The sequence below is a fragment of the Somniosus microcephalus genome, chromosome 5, assembly GCF_052327205.1.
Source record: "Somniosus microcephalus isolate GS21.2 chromosome 5, FLI_Smic_1.0, whole genome shotgun sequence".
Lineage (NCBI taxonomy): Eukaryota > Metazoa > Chordata > Chondrichthyes > Squaliformes > Somniosidae > Somniosus > Somniosus microcephalus.
Window position 1 is genome coordinate 41,853,734 of NC_140991.1, and position 22,171 is coordinate 41,875,904.

Sequence of the window (22,171 nt, forward strand, 5' to 3'; positions counted from 1 at the left end):
GGTCACCCTTACGGACTGAACGGAGGTGTTCCGCAAAGCGGTCACCCAATCTGCGTTTGGTCTCCCCAATGTAGAGGAGACCGCATCGTGAGCAGCGAATACAGTATACTAGATTGCGAGAAGTACAAGTAAATCGCTGTTTCACCTGGAAGGGGTGTTTGGGGCCCTGGACAGTGGGGAGGGGGGAGGTATAGGGGCAGGTGTTACATCTCCTCCGCTTGCACGGGAAGGTGCCAGGCGAAGGGGAAGGGCTGTTTGGGGTGATAGAGGAGTGGACTAGGGTGTCTCGGAGAGAGCGGTCCCTGCGGAATGCTGAAAGGGGAGGGGAGGGGAAGATACGTTTGGTGGTGGGATCACTTTGGAGGTAGCGGAAATGCCGGAGGATGATCCGTTGAATGTGGAGGCTGGTGGGGTGAAAGGTGAGGACAAGGGGAACCCTATCGTGGTTCCGGGAGGGAGGGGCAGGGGTGAGGGCAGAGGTGCGGGAGATAGAACTGACACGGTCGAGGGCGGTGTCAACCACGGTAGAGGGGAATCCTCGGTTGCGGAAAAAGGAAGACATGTCTGAAGCACTGGTGTGGAAGGTGGCATCGTCGGAGCAGATACGGCGGAGGCGGAGAAACTGGGAGAATGGAATAGAGTCCTTACAGGAAGCGGGGTGGGAGGAAGTGTAGTCCAGGTAGCTGTGGGAGTCAGTGGGCTTGTAGTAAATATTGGTCGATAACCTATCCCCAGAGATGGAGACGGAGAAGTCGAGGAAGGGAAGGGAAGAGTCAGAGATGGACCATGTGAAGGTGAGGGAAGGGTGGAAATTGGAGGCAAAGTGAATGAAATTGTCAAGTTCGGGGCGAGAGCAGGAAACGGCACCGATACAGTCATCAATGAATCGGAAAAAGAGGTGAGGGAGGGGACCCGAGTAGGACTGGAACAAAGATTGTTCCACATAGCCCACGAAAAGGCAGGCATAGCTAGGACCCATGCGGGTACCCATGGCAACACCTTTGATTTGGAGGAAATGAGTGGAGTTAAAGGAGAAGTTGCTCAATGTGAGAACAAGTTCAGCCAGGCGGAGGAGGGTGGTGGTGGATGGGGACTGGACGAGCCTCTGTTCAAGGAAGAAGCGGAGTGCCCTCATCCGTAAGGGTGACCCCGAGCTTCCGGTCGCCTGTCATTTCAATTCACCGCTCCATTCCCACTCGGACCTCACCGTCCTTGGCCTCTTGTACTGTTCCACGGAAGCTCAACGTAAACTCGAGGAACAGCACCTCATCTTCCGATTAGGCACTCTGCAGCCTTCCGGTCTCAATATCGAGTTCAACAATTTCAGATCATAACCTCGGCCCCTATTTCATTTTCACTTATATTTTTCCACTCCTTTCCTTTCCCCCCCCCCTTTCCTTTTGTTTCTCTCTCACACCTGGCAGCTATCTTTTGCCCTGCCAGTACACTTTACACCTAATCACAGCCTATTACCATCTCGTCTAGCTTCTAATCTCTTTTACTTCTTTTGGTTCTTTTATTCTTTTGTCCGATCGCAGCCCTGCCTTCGATCTAGTTCCTTTTCTCTCCAGTTTTGAAGAAGGGTCAAACCCGAAACGTCAACTCAAATTTCTCTCCACGGATGTTGCCTGACTTGCTGAGTTTTTCCAGCATTTTCTGTTGTTATTCCAGATGTCCACAACCTTTGTGTGTAAAAGTAGTTTCTGATTTACCAGTGATTTATTCAGGTACCAAAACTACATAACAGGAAGCCGGATATAAATGATTATGTTGGAGTTTCTAAAACAGTGACTTTTACGACAAATGCATTTGTCATTCAAGTTAAGGCAGTCTTCTGGCCAGATTTTTAAAAGTCATACTTACTCTTTACCACGGACAGACAGATCTCATTTATATACATGGCCTGTTCTTTTTGGGCCAAGTACCTGTGCTGCTGCTGCCTGCTGGTAGTTGGGACGAGATCTTTGGTTGCAGATGGTTGGATCTTACCCGAGCAGCCAGCCCTGCACTGCTCCGCCTCTGATTGTCGTTGCCGGTGATTTTATTGTGGTCGCTGCTGGCCGGCACTCCATGTCTAGGGTTCCCAACACTGGCTGGACATATTCTTGGAGGCTGCATCACCGCCTTCAACCGCCCCACCCAGTCAAACAATCTTTTTCCCCACCTTCAATATTTTTTAGAACTAATAACTAACTATAAACGTGTGTTCAAAGAAAATGAAAAAAAAAACGCAATTATTTTTTTAAAATTCCTCTGATTTTTCTCTTGGGTTGCAGATTAATCTTTCATGATTCCTGGAGACTCCAGGACAATCCTGGAGTATTGGCAACTCTGTCTTCGACCCCTCTTCCTCCAGCGCACAGCCGCAGCTGGTATGGTTACCACTCGCCACTTCGTTCAATGACGCCCGGCCGCACCTCGCCAGCTTCACCGCTTGTTTTCGCCAATCAAATCATGGGAAGGAGCTGTTGCTTTAATGAACAGCAACTGCCGCTGAGCTGCTCGATCCCCGGGACCTCCTCCGCCCGCTCTGCATTATTAAACCCAACCCGGAGTCAGAGCCGAGACTCCTTCACCTCAGCAGCTCTAGCGTGAGAAGTACGTCGGCACGCAGGCCTGAAGCCTGAATGGGAGGTACTTTCTTATCGGGTTGCTCGCAGCTGTGCCCAGGAGATGAGGTTTCCATTCCGGGATGACTCCAGGGCAATCCGGGATGGGTCGGCAACCCTAATTAGCAGTGGTATTTACACATTGGCACTAAGAGCAAAAATAACACACAAAAAAACCACTTCTTGCAGACGAATGTAGGTCAGATTCATTTTAAACCTCTGAAGGAGGAAGCCACTTAAAAGGGGGGCAAGACAATTAAAAAGGAATGGTCTTTCACAGATGCTGCCTGACGAACATACGAACAATGACGGACAGGGAAAGACCCTCTGGTCCATCCAGCTTGTCCCACACAACTGTCATGCCTTGTGTATCTGCACTTATGGGAAAGGGCAGGGAAGTGGAGTTGAGGCCAAGATCAGATCAGCCATGATGTTCTTGAATGGCGGGGCAGGCTCGATGGGCCGAATGGCCTACACCTGCTCCTATTTCTTAAGATACTTATGTATTTTGTTCAGATTCAGTTTAGTTATCTAAGGATACAGTTATTTTATACTGATCAATTTATCGCTTTGGCCGGGATTTTCCGGGGTCATTGTGGATGCGATCGAAGGCGAGTTGGGTGGGAAAGTTGATATTTTTGGGAGTGGGTCGGGAACCCCCTGTCATCCCGCCCCCACGTGCCTTCCCCTCAGGCATGTCTGTCAGCGTGGCAGCGACCTGACTGGCGGAGGCGGGTGACTCAATTTAAAGGATTATTAGCTTGTTGTCAGACCCTTAAGAGTCTTTTTAACCTTACCTTTTAAATTTACCTGGATGGCTACGGGAACCACGCTGCTCGGGAAACACACTGCTCAGGAACCACGTCTGTCAGCCTGAGACGGGAGTTCAGTGGCCATTGCTCCAGCTGATTAGTTGACAGCATGAAATGTACTATAAAACCTCGAGTCATAGAGTTATACAGCACAGAAAGAGGCCCTTTGGCCCATCGTGTCTGCGCCGGCCATCAAGCCCTGTCTATTCTAATCCAATTTTCCAGCACTTGGTCTGTAGCCTTGTATGCTATGGCGTTTCAAGTGCTCATCTAAATGCTTCTTGAATGTTGTGAGGGTTCCTGCCTCTACCACCCTTTTAGGCAGTAAGTTCCAGATTCTAACCACCCTCTGGGTGAAAAAGTTTTTCCTCAAATCCCCTCTAAACCTCCTGCCCCTTACATTGAAACTATGCCCCCTGGTTATTGACCCCTCTCTTAAGGGGCAAAGTTCCTTTCTATCTACCCTTTCTATGCCCCTCATAATTTTGTACACCTCAATCAGGTCCCCCCTCAGCCTTCTCTGCTCCAAGGAAAACAACCCCAGCCTGTCCAGTCTCTCTTCATAGCTGAAGCGCTCCAGCCCAGGTAACATCCTTGTGAATCTCCTCTGCACCCTCTCCAATGCAATCACATCACTCCTTTAGTGTGGCGACCAGAACTGCACACAGTATTCCAGCTGTGGCCTAACTAGCATTTTGTACAGCTCCATCATAACCTCCCTGCTCTTATATTCTATGCCTCGGCTAATGAAGGCAAGTAGCCCATATGCCTTTTTAACCACCTTATCCACCTGTCCTGCTGCCTTCAGTGATCTATGTACATGCACACCAAGGTCCTTCTGAACCTCTGTCCTTCCTAGGGTCCTACCATTCATTGTGTATTCCCTTGCCTTGTTTCTCCTCCCAAAATGACATTAATGACTTGGATACGAATGTAAAGGGTATGATCAGTAAGTTCGCGGATGATACAAAAATTGGTAGGGTGGTAAATAGCGAGGAGGGTAGCCTCAGTCTGCAGGACGATATAGATGGGTTGGTCAGATGGGCGGAACAGTGGTAAATGGAATTTAACCCGGAAAAGTGCGAGGTGATGCACTTTGGGGGGACTAACAAGGCAAGGGAATACACAATGAATGGAAAGACCCTAGGCAAGACGGAGGGTCAGAGGGATCTGGGTGTGCAAGTACACAGATCCCTGAAGGCGGCGGAACAGGTGGATAAGGTGGTAAAAAAGGCATATGGGATACTTGCTTTCATTAGCCGAGGCATTGAATATAAGAGCAAGGAGGTTATGATGGAGCAGTATAAAACACTGGTTAGGCCACAGCTGGAATACTGTGTGCAGTTCTGGTCGCCACACTACAGGAAGGATGTGATCGCGTTAGAGAGGGTGCAGAGGAGGTTCACCAGGATGTTACCAGGGCTGGAGCGCTTCAGCTATGAAGAGAGACTGGGCAGATTGGGTTTGTTTTCCTTGGAGCAGAGGAGGCTGAGGGGGCACTTGATTGAGGTGTACAAAATTATGAGGGGCATAGATAGGATGGATGCTGAGGAGCTTTTTCCCTTAGTAGAGGGGTCAATAACTAGGGGGCATAGATTCAAGGTAAAGGGCGGGAGGTTTAGAGGGGATTTGAGAAAGAACTTTTTCACCCAGAGGGTGGTTGGAGTCTGGAACTCACTGCCTGAAAGGGTTGTGGAGGCAGGAACCCTCACAACATTGAAGAAGCATTTGGATGAGCACTTGAAATGCCATAGCATACAAGGCTACGGGCCAAATGCTGGAATATGGGATTAGATTAGACAGGGCTTGATGGCCGGCGCGGACACGATGGGCCGAAGGGCCTCTATCCGTGTTGTATTACTCTATGACTCTCTATGACTAAAATGCATCACCTCACACTTTTCAGGGTTAAATTCCATTTGCCACTGTTCTGCCCATCTGACCATCCCGTCTATATCGTCCTGTAGCCTGAGGCTTCCCTCCTCGCTATTTACTACTCCACCAATTTTCGTGTCATCTGCAAACTTACTGATCATACCTCCTACATTCATATCTAAATCATTAATGTACACTACAAACTGCAAAGGACCCAGCACCGATCCCTGCGGTACACCACTGGACACAGGCTTCCCGTCACAAAAACAACTTTTGACCATCGCCCTCTGCCTCCTGCCACTAAGCCAATTTTGGATCCAATGTGCCAAATTGCCCTGGATCCCATGGGCTCTCACCTTCTTGACCAGTCTCCCATGTGGGACTTTGTCAAAAGCCTTACTGAAGTCCATGTAGACTACATCAACTGCACTACCCTCATCCACACACTTAGTCACCCCCTCGAAAAAATTCAATCAAGTTGGTCAGACATGATCTCCCTCTGACAAAGCCATGATGACTATCCCTGATTAATCCCTGCCTCTCCAAGTGGAGACTAACTCTGTCCCTCAGAAATGTTTCCAATAATTTCCCTACTACTGATGTTAGGCTCACTGGCCTGTAATTCCCTGGTTTATCCCTACTACCCTTCTAGGACAATGGTACTATGTTAGCTGTTCTCCAGTCCTCTGGCACCTCCCCTGTGGCCAGAGAGGTTCTGAAAATTTTCCTCCCTTGCCTCACACAGCAGCCTGGGATACATCCCATTCGGGCCTGGGGATTTATCCACTTTTATGCCCGTTAATACCGCTAGTACCTCCTCCCTCTCAATACTAATTTGTTCAAGTATATCACCATCCCCCTGCCTGATTTCTATGCCTACATCGTCCTTCTGCACAGTGAACACAAATGCAAAATATTCATTTAAAACCTCACCTACATCTTCCGGCTCTACACACAGATTGCCACTTTGGTCCCTAATGGGCCCTACTCTTTCCCTGGTTATCCTCTTGCCCTTAATATACTTATAAAACACCTTGGGATTTTCCTTTATTTTGCCCGCCAGTGTTTTTTCATGCCCCCTCTTTGCTCTCATTTCTTTTTTAAGTACCCCCTGCACTTTCTATACTCCCCTAGGGCTTCCACTATTTTCAGTCCTTTGTATCTGCCAAAAGTCTCCCTTTTTTTCTCCTAATCCATTGTAGTATATCCCTTGACATCCAGGGTTCCCTGGGTTTGTTGGTCCCACCCTTGAACTTTACGGGAACATGTTGGCATTGTACTCTCTCTATTTCCTTTCTGAAAGACTCCCACTGCTCTGATGTGGATTTCCCTACAAGTAGCTGACAGATCATCACTTTCCTCAGGCAGAAGATATCGCTCACTGCATTCCCAGCACAGATTCTGCAGGCTGCAAGTCTTTCCAGCAAAGTTTCCATCCAATGTCACCTCATTGGAAGAACTCTCTCACCATTGACAGATCGCTTCTGTCATCTCTACTTCACTAGGTAACAGATTAAAGGGCAGGACCTCAAAGGTTGTAATCTCTGGATTACTCCCAGTGCCATGTGCTAGTGAGTATAGGAATAGGAGGACAGTGCAGATGAATGCGTGGCTAAAGAGTTGGTGTAGGAGGGAGGGTTTTAGTTTCCTGGATCACTGGGCCTGCTTCTGGGAAAGGTGGGACTTGTACAAGTCGGACGGGTTGCACCTGAACCAGAGCGGGACAAATATCCTTGCGGGGAGGTTTGCTAGCACTGTTGGGGGGGGGGGGGGTTTAAACTAACTTGGCAGGGGGATGGGATACAGAGGGGAGCTGAAATGGGTGATGTGCTGCCAATTATAGAGAAAAAAACAAGTCAGCTTGGTAGACAGGGCAAATATATAAGGGCAAGGCTGGATGGCATCTATTTTAATGCAAGGAGTCTTGCAAATAAGGTGGATGAACTGAAGGTATTGATAAACACATGGGAGTATGATATTGTTGCTATCACGGAGACATGGTTGAGGGAGGGGCAAGACTGGCAGCTCAATATTCCGGGGTACAGAATCTTCAGGCGAGACAGAGGGGGAGGTAAAAGAGGAGGGGGTGTCGCAGTATTAATTAAGGAGTCAATTACTGCAGTAAGGAGGGATGATATATTAGCAGGTTCCTCTAATGAGGCCATATGGGTGGAGCTTAAAAACAAAAAGGGGGCAAGCACTTTGCTGGGAGTGTACTATAGGCCTCCAAACAGTCAGGGGGAGATAGAGGAACAGATATGTAGGCAAATCTCAGAGAAATGTGCAAATAATAGGGTAATAATAATGGGGGATTTCAACTTCCCCAATATTAACTGGGATAGTCAAAGTGTGAAAGGCTCAGAGGGTGTAGAATTCTTAAAGTGCATCCAGGAGAGCTTTTTGAGCCAGCATGTAGAAAGTCCTACAAGAGAGGGGGCAGTACTGGACCTAATTCTAGGGAATGTGGCCGGCCAAGTGGAAAAAGTGCTAGTAGGTGAGCACTTTGGTGACAGTGACCATAATATGGTGAGATTTAAGGTGGTCATGGAAAAGGACAGGGATGGGCCGGAAATAAAGGTTCTAAATTGGGGGAAGGCCGATTTTAATAGGATAAGGCAGGATCTGGCCAAAATGGACTGGGATCAGCTACTTGTAGGAAAATCCGCATCGGAGCAATGGGAGGCTTTCAGAAGGGAGATTGAGATCATACAATGGCAACATGTTCCCGTAAAGGTCAAGGGTGGTTCCAAAAACCACAGGGAACCTTGGATGTCAGGGGATATACGAGAATGGATTAGGGAAAAAAAGGAGGGCTTTTGGCAGATACAAAAGGCTAAAGACGGAGGAAGCCCTAGAGGAGTACAAAAAGTGCAGGGGGATACTTAAAAAAGAAATTAGGAGATCAAGGAGGGGCCATGAAATAACACTGGCGAGCAAAATAAAGGAAAATCCTAAGATGTTTTATAAGTATATTAAGGGTAAGAGGATAACTAGGGAAAAATAGGGCCCATTAGGGACAAAAGTGGCAATCTGTGTGTGGAGCCGGAAGATGTAGGAGGGGTTCTAAATGAATTTTTTGCATCTGTTTTCACTATGGAGGAGGACGATGTAGACATAGAAATAGGGCGGGGGGACTGTGATATGCTCGAACACATTAACATCGAGAGGGAGGAGGTATTGGCGGTTTTAGCAGGCCTAAAAATGGGTAAATCCCCAGGCCCGGATGAAATGTATCCCAGGCTGCTGTGTGAGGCAAAGGAAGAGATTGCGGGGGCTCTAACACATATATTCAGGACCTCTCTGGCCACAGGGGATGTGCCAGAGGACTGGAGAACCGCTAATGTAGTACCATTATTCAAGAAGGGAAGTAGGGAAAAACCGGGGAACTACAGGCCAGTGAGCCTAACATCAGTGGTAGGAAAATTATTGGAAAAAATTCTGAGGGACAAAATTAGTCTCCACTTGGAGAGACAAGGATTAATCAGGGATAGTCAACATGGCTTTGTCAAGGGAAGATCATGTCTGACTAATTTGATTGAATTTTTTGAGGGGGTGACTAGGTGTGTGGATGAGGGTAACGCAGTGGATGTGGTATACATGGATTTCAGTAAGGCCTTCGATAAAGTCCCGCACAGGAGACTGGTCAAGAAGGTAAGAACCCATGGAATCCAGGGTGCCTTGGCACATTGGATACAAAACTGGCTTAGTGGCAGAAGGCAGAGGGTAATGGTCGAAGGTTGTTTTTGTGACTGGAAGCCTGTGGCCAGTGGGATGCCACAGGGATCGGTGCTGGGTCCCTTGCTGTTTGTGGTCTACATTAATGACTTGGATATGAATGTAAAAGGTATGATCAGTAAGTTCGCGGATGATACAAAAATTGGTAGGGTGGTAAATAGCGAGGAGGATAGCCTCAGTCTGCAGGACGATATAGATGGGTTGGTCAGATGGGCGGAACAGTGGCAAATGGAATTTAACCCGGAAAAGTGCGAGGTGATGCACTTTGGGGGGACTAACAAGGCAAGGGAATACACAATGAATGGTAAGACCCTAGGCAAGACGGAGGGGCAGAGGGATCTGGGTGTGCAAGTACACAGATCCCTGAAGGCGGCGGAACAGGTGGATAAGGTGGTAAAAAAGGCATATGGGATACTTGCCTTCATTAGCCGAGGCATAGAATATAAGAGCAAGGAGGTTATGATGGAGCTGTATAAAATACTGGTTAGGCCACAGCTGGAATACTGTGTGCAGTTCTGGTCGCCACACTACAGGAAGGATGTGATCGCTTTGGAGAGGGTGCAGAGGAGATTCACCAGGATGTTACCAGGGCTGGAGCGCTTCAGCTATGAAGAAAGACTGGGCAGATTGGGTTTGTTTTCCTTGGAGCAGAGGAGGCTGAGGGGGGACATGATTGAGGTGTACAAAATTATGAGGGGCATAGATAGGATGGATACTGAGGAGCTTTTTCCCTTAGTAGAAGGGTCAATAACTAGGGGGCATAGATTCAAGGTAAAGGGTGGGAGGTTTAGAGGGGATTTGAGAAAGAACTTTTTCACCCAGAGGGTGGTTGGAGTCTGGAACTCACTGCCTGAAAGGGTTGTGGAGGCAGGAACCCTCACAACATTGAAGAAGCATTTGGATGAGCACTTGAAATGCCATAACATACAAGGCTACGGACCAAATGCTGGAATATGGGATTAGATTAGACAGGGCTTGATGGCCGGCACGGACACGATGGGCCGAAGGGCCTCTATCCGTGCTGTATAACTCTATGACTCTATGACCTGTGATCTATTGCATCAACATGGATGCCGTTTATACTGTCTTACCTTGGTCCTCAGAATATGACCACGATGAGCCCCAACACCAGCAGCACCAGGCACACCAGCAGCACCAACAACAACACCAGCCTTCTCCGCAATCACCTGATGCTGCACAGGACAGAGGGCATCAGCACCCGTGCACATTGCTGCCAGGGATGGCTTCACCATGGCCAGATTTACTTAACTTGACGCTGTACACCCTGGCTGCCACATGATACACCAGGTTGGCATCACCTCACACCAACAGCATAAAGCATTCCTGCAATGGCCAAGCCATTCCTTTCACACTCCCCCACCATTGCTGGAGGCACCATTATGTCTCACCATTCACTGCAACTCATTAAGCCACTTCCAAAGGTGCACACAAATCTGTCCAAGGGTTGAAAATAAAGATTTTTATGTTTGACAGCACATTAACGAAAACTTTACATAAACATTGGATAAAACACCGAAGTGACTACACTTGTGAATCTACTCGTGTGTCATCTTTCTCTTCTGCGTGCTTCTACCAGGTGCTAGCCCTGTGGCATCAGCAGAGGTAGAGGCAGCCTGCTCACTTCCCTGCTGCCAAGGAGCTGGCGAGCACCTTGCTGTACATCAGTGGGGCCATGAGGACCCACGTCTACGCTGACATCTCTCCTAGAGAGGAGGTGTATAAGCCTCTGCTATCTATTCTCCATACATAGCCATCTATCCTCCATAGAGACCATGTGCTCCTGTGAGTGGCGCATTAGCTGCTCCGTGCAGTTGGCCAACCTATCCATGGAGGAGCCTACAGTCGCCATTGCCTGTGACACGGTGGTGCTCATGTTGAAGATGGACTCCTCCATTCTCTGAACATTTGCAGACATCGCGCTCGCAAAACTTGTCAGAGCCCCCTGCACTTCTTCCTGCAGCTCCAGATCGCCCTCTTTCTGGATGACCCCTGAGGCTCGGTGTCTGCATGCAGCTGAGCAGAGATGGGAGCTTCCTGTGCCCTCCGGCGAGGACTCTCCACTGCGGTCCCTGACTTCACCATCCGCTCTTGCTCACTTGTGAGTTGTGACACACCAAGTGACAACACTACTCTATCTCGCGAGGGACCCACCGAGGTGTGCGTATCTGCGCTGGTGATGGCTGCGCTTATGTCTGGTGACGGTGGGCCCACAGAGGCTGGAGGCTCCTCTGAGGAATCATCTTCCTCTTCCTCCTGGACAATGGGGGGCCTCTTGATGGACCTGTGGGAGAATAAAGAGATCAGTTAGATATGTCATATGAAGAATGGGTACAGATACCATTATGCACATGATGAACATTCATTGGCTACTGACATCAGTCCCCATATGAGTGACTGACAATGCCATGTAGCTGTATGAGATATAATTCTGTCACCAGGTTGCTGTGATATCCCTCTCTCTCCGTCTCCCATCTCCAGCTGGAACCCACTGTCAACCTGGCTCCACGCTAATCTCCCAGATGTCGGGTCTGCCATTGTAGAACAGACCTGATACCAAGCGGCATGGGAGGCAATTTACATCATTAGAGAGATTCTTAAGAGGCAATTAAGTATTATTTTATGCTTACCTTTAGATTTTTAGAGTTCGCCAATGGCTTCCCCGCTGCTCGGGAATCATGTCAGGTAAGGAGGTCGGATGTTGTGTCAGCATGGGATGATTTCTTTACTTGACAACTGCAAATGGTCGATAAAAGCTCCCATTTCATAGCTGTTCACTTTCCAAGGTTAGAAGCTGTTGCTTACTGCATTTGGAAGACAGATTGAGCTTTATGCAGGTTGCAAGTGTTTGGAGCAAACTCTCTGTCCAGTGTCACCTCATTGGAGCAAGCTCTCTCACCATTGACAGATCGCTTCTGTCATCTCAATCTCACCTGCCATCTATTCCATCAGCATTGTCGCCCTTGAAAAAATCTCACCTTGGTCCTCAGAATCCCACCACGATCAGCCCCAACACCAGCAGCACCAGTCGCACCAGCAGCACCAACAACACCAGCTGGTGCCGCACAGGATACAGGGCATCAGCACCCAACCACACTGTTGCCCAGGATGCCAGGGATGGCCTCACCATGGCCAGATTTACTTCACTTGACGCTATACACCCTGGCTGCTACATGATGCGCCAGGTTGGCACCGCCCCACAACAACACCATAAAACATCCCTACAATGTCCAAGCCATTTCTTTCACACTCATCACCATTGCGGGGGGTACCGTTATGTCTCACCATTCACTGCAACTCACTAAGCCACTTCCAAAGGTGCACACAAATCTGTCCAAGAACGCAGTTGGATCGCACCCTGCCACCGACCCCGGCCGCATCGGTTCTGCCTCGGTAGGCGAAATCACGGCCTTAGTTTGTATTCTTTGGGGATCAAGAAGTCTTAATGCAGAATTTGTTGTCAGCAGATACCTTTTTGGGCTATAATCCCTGATAGGGTCTATTGAAGGAGCAGACTTGATGGGCTGAATTTTCTTTTCTCGCATCATGTTTTAACACGTTCTTTCTAAATGACAGTTTACCTGTAGAGGCAGTCAATTTCTTTCTTTCGAAATATTGTATTATTGCATGTGTGGTTTATTCATTTTCAGCTACCATTCTTATTGAGACCTGCTTACTTGCAGGCTCAGTAGATGTTCATTCTTGTTTGGTTTGTTACCATTTTCATTGATTCGTTATCTACTCTCGGATCTATTCTGGTTACATCTCTGTTTAAATAATTTCTTTAGATAAACATTCTTGTGTAATTGAGTTGTTCACATTGCCACTCATTAGATATCCATTCTTGTCTGTTTCAGTTTGTTCAAGATATGATGGCCTGGTGTTTCCACTAGGTAGCGCTGTTTTCTTCAGCGCAATTCACCCGAAACCAGTTGAACCAGCGCAAAAAAAAATCACAGAATTTCAAGTGCAAATTCTGTTCAGCGCGAATCGAGTTTCTGCGATCTTTTGCGCTGGTTTAAAAAAACATTGCGCTGGAAGCTGGCCCCGCCCACAAAACTGGCCACGCCCCCAGATTGAATTAATCATCATGACGAGTTTCCGCTAATTGCGCTCGTTTGCAGGCCTTCGAGGAGGCTCTTAAAATTAAGTTGGTTCTTTTGGGCGCAAGGACACTAATAGGCACATTTTAAAAGCTATTGGATATAATTTTTTTTTAAATGACTTAGAAACTGATTACTGTACACCAATATAACTAGCAAATGGTACTGTATAGATTTATTAGTCATATTCAGTTATTAAAAATCACTACCCACAGGTGGTGGACTAGACACTCTGATTAAAAATGTTTATTCTTTGTGATAAAAATGTTTATTCTTTGTGATAAAACCATTTTCAGCTGTATTAATCAAACTGTACCGAGGTACCACTCTTAAATATATCAAGGAATATTTTTTAAAGTACATTAAAAAAAAAAATTACCTTCTAAAACGCTGCCCGATTGCATTGGGTCATGGAAGATTTTATGTTTGGCAAATGAGTTTGAGCGTAAACTTGAGGGAAAAAAAACACTTCTCAAAACTAGTACAATTTTGAGTGCAATTTGTGCCCAGATCATCAATCCCGCCCAAAGCAGAAACTGTACCTTGACTTGTTTGATATCCATTCCTCTCTGGTTGAGTTGTTCACAGTGTGACACATTAAATATCCATTCTTGTGTGGGTTAAGTTTGTTTACAATGTGACTCACTGGACATTGAATCTTATCTGGTTGAGTCTGTTCACAATATGCTTGATCCATTCTTGTGGGCTGATGGTCTTCACGATATGACTCATGAACTATCCATTATTGTGTGAAAAAATGTAGAAAATGCTGGAAAGCATGCAAGAGGCCACGCAGTATCTGTGCAGAGAGAGAAAAACAAATGTTTCAGGTCGATGACCTTTCCTTTATTGTGTGGTTGTGTTTATTCAGAATGTTGAAGCTTCAAGATACCCGTCATGCCCTGGTATCATTCTGGTCAATCTGTGCTGTGCAAGGCCAATATATCCTTCCTGAGTTGTGTTGCCCAAAACTGGCTGCAGTACTCCAGATGGTGTCTGATCAAGGATCTGCACAACTGAAGCATAACGTCCTCCCCTTGGTATTACAACCCGTTTAAGATAAAGGCCAACTGGTCTTTTGGATTACTTTTTGTACCTGTGCACTACCTTTTAGTAATTTGTGTACCTGGACATCTAAATCCCTTTGCTCCTCCACAGTTTCTAGTCTCTCATCGTTAAGAATATATTGTGGCGTACCGATCACAGAAAGGACACAATCCACTTTTCGGTCCATAGACTATAAATCAGGCGTCATGCCTTTAAGAAGGATCACACCTTTAAGAAACTCGATCTGCAACACAGTTAAGCCCAGAGCGGGGGAGGAGCAGTCGAAGCTGTGGACTGATTAAAAGCAGTCAGACTTGGTGTAGTCTCTGACGCCATTTTGTGTTCAACATGTAGTCTCAACAATTAAACCTTTTCTGTTGAACCTCTCCGAGTTCAGTATTTTTTGCAAGGAGTACGTAGACTCCTACATTGGTGACCCCGATGCTCAGGACGACTCCTAAGCGTAACCATGGCTGACACAAACGCAGTTTCTGTGAAGCTGCCGCAGTTCTGGGAGAACCTAGCCACCGCCTGGTTCCTTCAAGCCGAATCGCAATTCCGACTCCGCGGCATCACCGCCGACGCAACGATGTACGACTACCTCCTCGCCTCCCTGGGCAGCTCCACAATCACGAAAGTCTGGACAACACTACAAGACCCTCTGGAGGAAGGCAAGTACGCACATCTCAAGGCCGCGCTCCTTAAAAAATTCACAGCCTCCCAATTTTTGCGCAACTGCCACCTCCTCGACCTCCCGGGCCTCGGTGACTCCACGCCGTCAGACTTGCTCTCACACATGCTTGCTCTGACCGACGAGAAACCGCCCGGCTCCCTCTTCCGCACGCTCTTTATCCGCCAACTACCTCCCAGCATCCGCCCGGCGATCGTGGCGTCCAGCCTCACGGACCTCGAGGTCCTGGCTGACGAAGCCGATAAGCTCCTGTCCGCCGGCTCCAACCACGCCGTCACCCCCGACCTGGCCTCCGCAGCGTCGGCGCGCGCTCCACCCTCTATCGCACGGCCACACAGCTCGGCCACGAGGCCCCCCAGGCCCCCACGTCCCCCAAGCCCTCCGACCCAGGGCTACTGCTACTTCCATACCCAGTTCGGCGCATGGGCACGCTGCTGCAGCCATCCCTGCACGTTTCCAACCGGCCTACATGATGGCCGTAGGGCAAGCAGGCGCGCTGCTGTATGTTATGGACAGCGCCTCCGGACGCCGTTTCCTATGCAACACAGGCGCGCAGCGCAGCATCATCCCCGCGTCCGCCCTCGAGATCCAGCGAGGCGGCCGCGGCCCTGCGCTGGCTGCCGCCAACGGCACCGACATCCGGACGTACGGCACCCGCACCGTCACCATCGACCTCGCAGGCCGCCGCTACCACTGGGAGTTTATCACCGCCAAGGTGCTCTCCCCGCTCCTCGGTGCCGATTTCCTGTGCGCCCATGGCCTGTTGGTCGACAGGCCTCGGCACCGCCTCGTGGACATGAACACCATGTCACCTATCCCGGGCGCCATGGCCACCCCCAACCCACCGAAATGGCGTGGCAGTGCCGCGCCCGCTCAACGGACTACTACTCAGCACTCCTGGCTGAGTTCCCTGCCCTCACCAACCCGACCTTCTCCGCGAAGGTTGCTAAGCACGGGGTAGAACACTTCATCCCCACCACAGGCCCACCGGTGTATGCCCACGCCCGCAGGCTGGACCCGGCCAAGCTGGAGATCGCGCGGGCCGAGTTCGCCACAATGGAACAGCTCGGCATCATCCGCCGCTCCAACAGCCGCTGGGCCTCCCCACTCCACATCGTCACCAAACCCAACGGGGGATGGCACCCCTGCGGGGACTACCGGCGCCACCACGCCGGATCAGTACCCCATACCGCACATTCAAGACTTCTCGGCTAGATTGGCCGGCCGCTCAGTCTTCTCCAAAGTCGACCTGCTGCGCGGTTACCATCAGGTGCCAGTCCACCCCACGGACGTTCCCAAGACAACCATAATCACCCCTTTTGGACTATTCGAGTTCCTCCGAATGCCCTTCGGCCTCAAAAACGCGGCCCAGGCCTTCCAGCGGCTCATGGACTCGGTCCTCCGGGACCTGAAGTTCCTCTTTGTCTACCTGGATGACATCCTGGTAGCTAGTTCCTCCAAGCAGGAACACATCGAGCACCTCCGCACCCTGTTCCAGCGGCTCAGTGAGCACGGGCTCATCATCAGCCCAGCCAAGTGCCAATTCGGCCTCAGCAGGATTGAATTCCTCGGCCACCACATCACGCAGGATGGAGCCATTCCCCTGCCCGCCAAGGTGCAAGCCGTCCAGCAGTTCCCCCGGCCTACCACCATCAAAGGCCTCCAGGAGTTCTTGGGGATGATCAACTTTTACAACCGCTTCATTCCCGGAGCGGCCTCCCTCATGTGGCCCCTATACAAAGCCCTCCGGGGTAAGAAAGACAGAATGGCGATCGAGTGGTCGGCGGACATGTTGACCGCTTTCGACTCGACCAAAAAGGCGCTCGCCGATGCCACCATGCTCGCCCACCCACAGCCCAATGCCAGGGTGGCCCTCACCACGGACGCCTCCGACCACACGGTCGGCGCCGTGTACGAACAGTGGGTCGATGGGGCCTGGCAACCGCTGGCCTTTTTCAGCCGCCAACTGCGCCCCCCGGAGGCCAAATACAGCGCCTTTGACCGCGAGCTTCTCGCACTGTACCTGGCAGTCCGTCATTTTAGATTTCTTCTGGAGGGCCGCCCCTTCACCGCGTTTGTCGACAACAAACCCCTGACATTCGCGATGGCGAAATCTGCGGACCCATGGTCAGCCAGGCAACAACGCCAGCTCGCCGCGGTGGCCGAATTCACCACGGACATCCGGCACATCTCCGGTCGAGACAACGTGGTGGCCGACTGCCTATCCCGCCCCGCCGTCCACGGCGCCCACCTGGCAGTGGACTATGCTCAACTGGCAGCGGAGCAACGCACCGACCCCGATCTGCTCTCTGCGCCCACAACCCTCCCAGGGCTGCGACTGACCGACGTCGCCTGCGGCCCGTCCGCCGTCACAGTCAAATGCGACACCTCCTTGGCGCAACCCCGCCCCGGCGTCCTGCCGAAAACGGGTGTTCGACATCGTCCACGGCCTCTCACACCCCAGCACCCGCGCGTCCATTAGACTGGTGGCCAACCGATTTGTCTGGCGCGGCCTGCGCAAAGATGTGCGCGTCTGGTCCAGATCCTGCGTAGCTTGCCAGCGTGCCAAAATCCACCAGCACGTCAAAGCCCCACTCGAGGAGTTCACCGTGCCAGAAAGAAGGTTTGACCACGTCCACATCGACCTCGTCGGCCCCCTGCCGCCATCACAAGGTCACATGCACCTGCTGACAATCGTGGACCGTACCACCTGCTGGCCCGAGGCCATTCCACTGACGTCCACCACCACTGCCGACATCGCGAGGGCGTTCATCAGTACCTGGGTCACTCGGTTCGGCGTCCCCTCCGACATGACGTCGGATAGAGGCCCGCAGTTCACCTCTGATCTGTGGGCCGCCATCGCCCGAAACCTCGGGGTGGTCATTCACCGCACCACAGCTTACCACCCCCAAGCCAACGGACTGTCCGAGCGATTCCACAGGTCCATGAAGGCGTCCCTCCGCGCCAGCCTCGAGGACGAGGCTTGGATCGACCACCTCCCGTGGGTGCTACTTGACCTATGCTCCGCGGTCAAGGAAGATCTGCAAGCCTCGGCGGCGGAACTCGTGTACGGCCAGCCGCTGCACATACCCGGAGAGTTCCTGCCCACCGCCACGACCCCCTGGTCGGCTGACCAGCAACGCCGCGCTTTCGCCAACCGAGCACAACAGTTCGCTCCGGTACCCACCGGCCAGCACGGCGAACCAGCAACCCGCGTACCACCTAGCCTGCACATGGCCAAATTTGTTTTTGTGCGCCATGACGCCCACCGAGGACCCCTACGGCCCCCATATGACGGACCCTACAAGGTACTCCAGATGGGGAACAAGTTCTTCCTCCTCGAAGTGGGTGGCAGAACTGACAAGGTGTCGGTCGACCGGCTCAAACTGGCGCACCTAGAGCCCGACGAACCCGTTAAAGTGGGCCACCCCCACCACAGGGCAGACCGCCTAAGAGCCCGATGCGTCCGACCGCCCCGCTCCCGGCGCCAAGAGCCGTTCCGGCTGTGCCATCAAGCCACCATGCCGGTTCGTACACTCCCTACTAGCGGATTCTGGGGGGAGCTGTGTGGCGTACCGATCACAGAAAGGACACAATCCGCTTTTCGGTCCGTAGACTATAAATCAGGCATCATGCCTTTAAGAAGGATCACACCTTTAAGAAACTCGATCTGCAACATAGTTAAGCCCAGAGCGGGGGAGGAGCAGTCGAAGCTGTGGACTGATTAAAAGCAGTCAGACTTGGTGTAGTCTCTGATGCCATTTTGTGTTCAACATGTAGTCTCAACAATTAAACCTTTTCTGTTGAACCTCTCCGAGTTCAGTATTTTTTGCTAGAAGTAGGTAGACTCCTACAATATTACAATTTGTTTTTCTTGGATCCAAAGTGGATGACCTCACACTTCCCCACATTGAATTCCATCTGCCATAGCTTTGCCTACTCAGTTAGTCTGTCTTTGTCCTTTTGTAACTTCCTGCTCCCATCTACACAATCTACATTTGCAATTTTCCAATCCAAAGACACAATTTCTGAATCTAGAGAGCTTTGGAAAATTATAACTAACACATCTGCAACTTCCTCGTCTATTTCTTTAATATCCTAGGGTTGAAACCATCAGGTCCTGGTGATTTGTCCACCTTAAGTCCCATTATTTTCTCCATTACCATTTAAAAACTCTGTATTAAATCCACTAAATTCATCACCGTAACTTACTTTTAGGTTCTCTTGTACTGTAGGTATTTTGTGCTTTTTCTCCACTGTGAAAACAGGTAAAAGTATTAATTCGTTATTATTGATTATAGTATCACCTGCATCTGTCCTTAATGGGCCACATTCTTCCTTCTCATTCTCTTGCTCTTGATCATGTTACGATTCATTAGACATCCAATGTTGCAGAGATTGGGTTTCCTCGTGTTGCAGTTCATAAGATGGCCACTTTGCTTGGCTTTGTTTGTCTTGTGACTAATTAAATATCCATCATTGTTAGGCTGGCTTTGTTCATGCTGTGACTCATTAGATATCAATCATTAAACAAAAGGCAAAAAAATTACAGATGATGAAAAAAGAAAATCAGAAACTGCTGCAACAAGCCAGGTAGCATTTGTGGAGAGAACAGAGCAGTTAACATTTCAAGTGTGAACCCTTCATCAAAACTGCAGAATATTACAGATAAACAGCATTTAAGAAACAACAGAACAAACAAGAGAGAAAGTATTTCCTCGGCCGGGAGAGTCCACAACATAAGGGCATAATCTTAAAGTTAGAGCTAGGCTGTTCAGGTGTGATGTCAGGAAACACTTCACACAAAAGGTGGTGGAAATCTGGAATTCTCTCCCCCAGAAAGCTGTTGAGGTTAGGTTAATTAAAATTTCAAAACTGAGATTGATAGATTTTTGTTAGGCAAGGGTTTGCTGCATTTTCTGTTTTTGTTTCAAATACCCATCATTGTTAGGTTGGGTTTGTTCATACTGTGACTCATTCAATATCCACTGGAGTACTGCATTCAATTCTGGTCGCCATATTATAAAAAGGATATAGAGGCACTGGAGAGGGTGCAGAGAAGATTTACAAGGATGATACCAGAAATGCAAGGGTATACATATCAGGAGAGGATGAACAGGTTGGGTCTCTTTTCTCTTGAAAAGAGAAGGCTGAGGGGTGATTTAATAGAGGTCTTTAAAATTATGAAAGGTTTTGATAGAGTGGATACAGAGAGAATGTTTCCACTTGTGGGGAAGAGCATAACTAGAGGCCATCAATATAAGATAGTCACCAAGAAATCCAATAGGTAATTCAAAAGAAACTTCTTTACCCAAAGAGTGGTGAGAATGTGGAACTCGCTATCACAGGGAGTGGTTGAAGTGAATAGTATAGATGCATTTAAGGGGAGGCTAGATAAGCATATGAGGGAGAAGGGAATAGAGGGTTATACTGATAGATTTAGATGAGGAAAGATGGGAGGAGGCTCGAGTGGAGCATAAACGCTGGCATGGACTGGTTGAGCCGAATGGTCTGTTTCTGTGTCGTATATCCTATGTAATCCTATGTTGCTGATTTTATTTATGTTGTGACTCATCAGATATCCATTCTTATTGGATTGGATATGTAGACATCTATTCCCATGGAAATTTAGGTTCAGTTTGTCATTCAGTCAGGTGTCCATTCTTTTATGATTTGTTCAGTTTCCTAAACATTAATATCCACGGAATAATCAGAGCTCTTTATTCATTCTTGTTTTTCAGAGAGATGGTGCATCCCTCAACTACTATGTCCCATTTTCACTACTTCGACCTATGGCCTAATTAATGATTTTATAAAATTTTACGTGACACAAACTACATGAGTGTCCTTCCTTTCAAAGCATTGACTGGGACTGACCATGCCCGAAACGTATAGATGGGTTGTATGTCTGATATATAACAGAAGCAGAAACCAGATTAATGTGGTTCCCATGCCTGACAAAACTGTACAACAAATGCTACGATAGTGGAGAAACTCTCATTACTCTTCATTGTCCAGACTATTGTCATTTGACCTTTATTTCATTTTTCAGATGCCCTTGTTGATTCGGGCATGACTTGGGATCCATGCCTAGATTTTAATTCAAAGGTATTTACATTTGAGCAATGACTAGCAGCTATTAACATGGAAACATATTTCCAAGGTCATGTGAAGTTGTAAAGTAATCGCATAATAGATGGGTTCTTTAAAGTGAATGTGTGTTTTTGGTATTGGCTACAATTCTGTTAATGGAGGATTATAAATGTATATCTTCATTAAAAAAAGGTTGTGAATTCTAAAAGCTGAAGGTTACAGAGCATTTAGAAATTACACATTAGCTTAATATAGCTTCAGAAAGTCAGCTTATTAGTTTATCACATTTAAAAAAAATTTAGAATGGAAGAATCAATTCTGTATTAGAGCATTCCGAATAAAAAGGTATTTGTACTCAACAGTTTACAATGTATTCTATTTTGACAGAAGAAATACATTGATCCTAATGTTGTTATAAGATATTTCACTACCTAGTTTTACAAAAGTCAGAACTTACTCCTGATGTTTGGCAGTTAAATGTAAAACAACATCAAGGAACTGACTAGCAGTGTGGATGGACAACGGCTTCCTTTCAGTTCTGGCACCTGGCTTTGGATACAACTTAGGTTGGTGCGATGAGGGAGTTATGAAGATCCCATCGAATTAAAGAGATAAAGCTGCCATGGCTAACAGAATGGTGTAACCCAATCATGCTAGGCATTGAGCCCTAGATATATTAGTGCATGTTCTCATATCTGTAGTGTATGTACTTTGCAGAAGGAACTATATTCTGCAGCCCCTGTATACTGCAGTACCAGTAGTGACCACCCCTGTATATCAGCCTGTGTAGTAACTTTGCATAGTTAGTTCCAGTTTGTCTCCACTCAGTAAAGACCTGTTATAACCAACTCCTGCAGTCCGTGTCTCAATTACACACGGACATAATACTGGCGACGAGCAGATCCGAACTTACCTACAGTCTGCACCACCTCATGGGGATCCATCCCTGAAGCGAAGTTGTCAGAGGTCGAGGCCAGAAGGAAGAAAGAAAAAAAAGAAAAAAAGAAAACAAACAGAAGAAACGGGCGTCGACCGTGGGCAACCGCCTCTGATTCATCGGAGTTGAAGATTTGCAGGAGAGGCTGTCGAGAGCGGGGCTTGGTTATCCTGTCGATGGTGTTCCAGCTAATCGGGCTGGTGGCAGGTAGTACACTGATCCTTCCTGGGCTGCGGCGGGCTAGAGCTCGA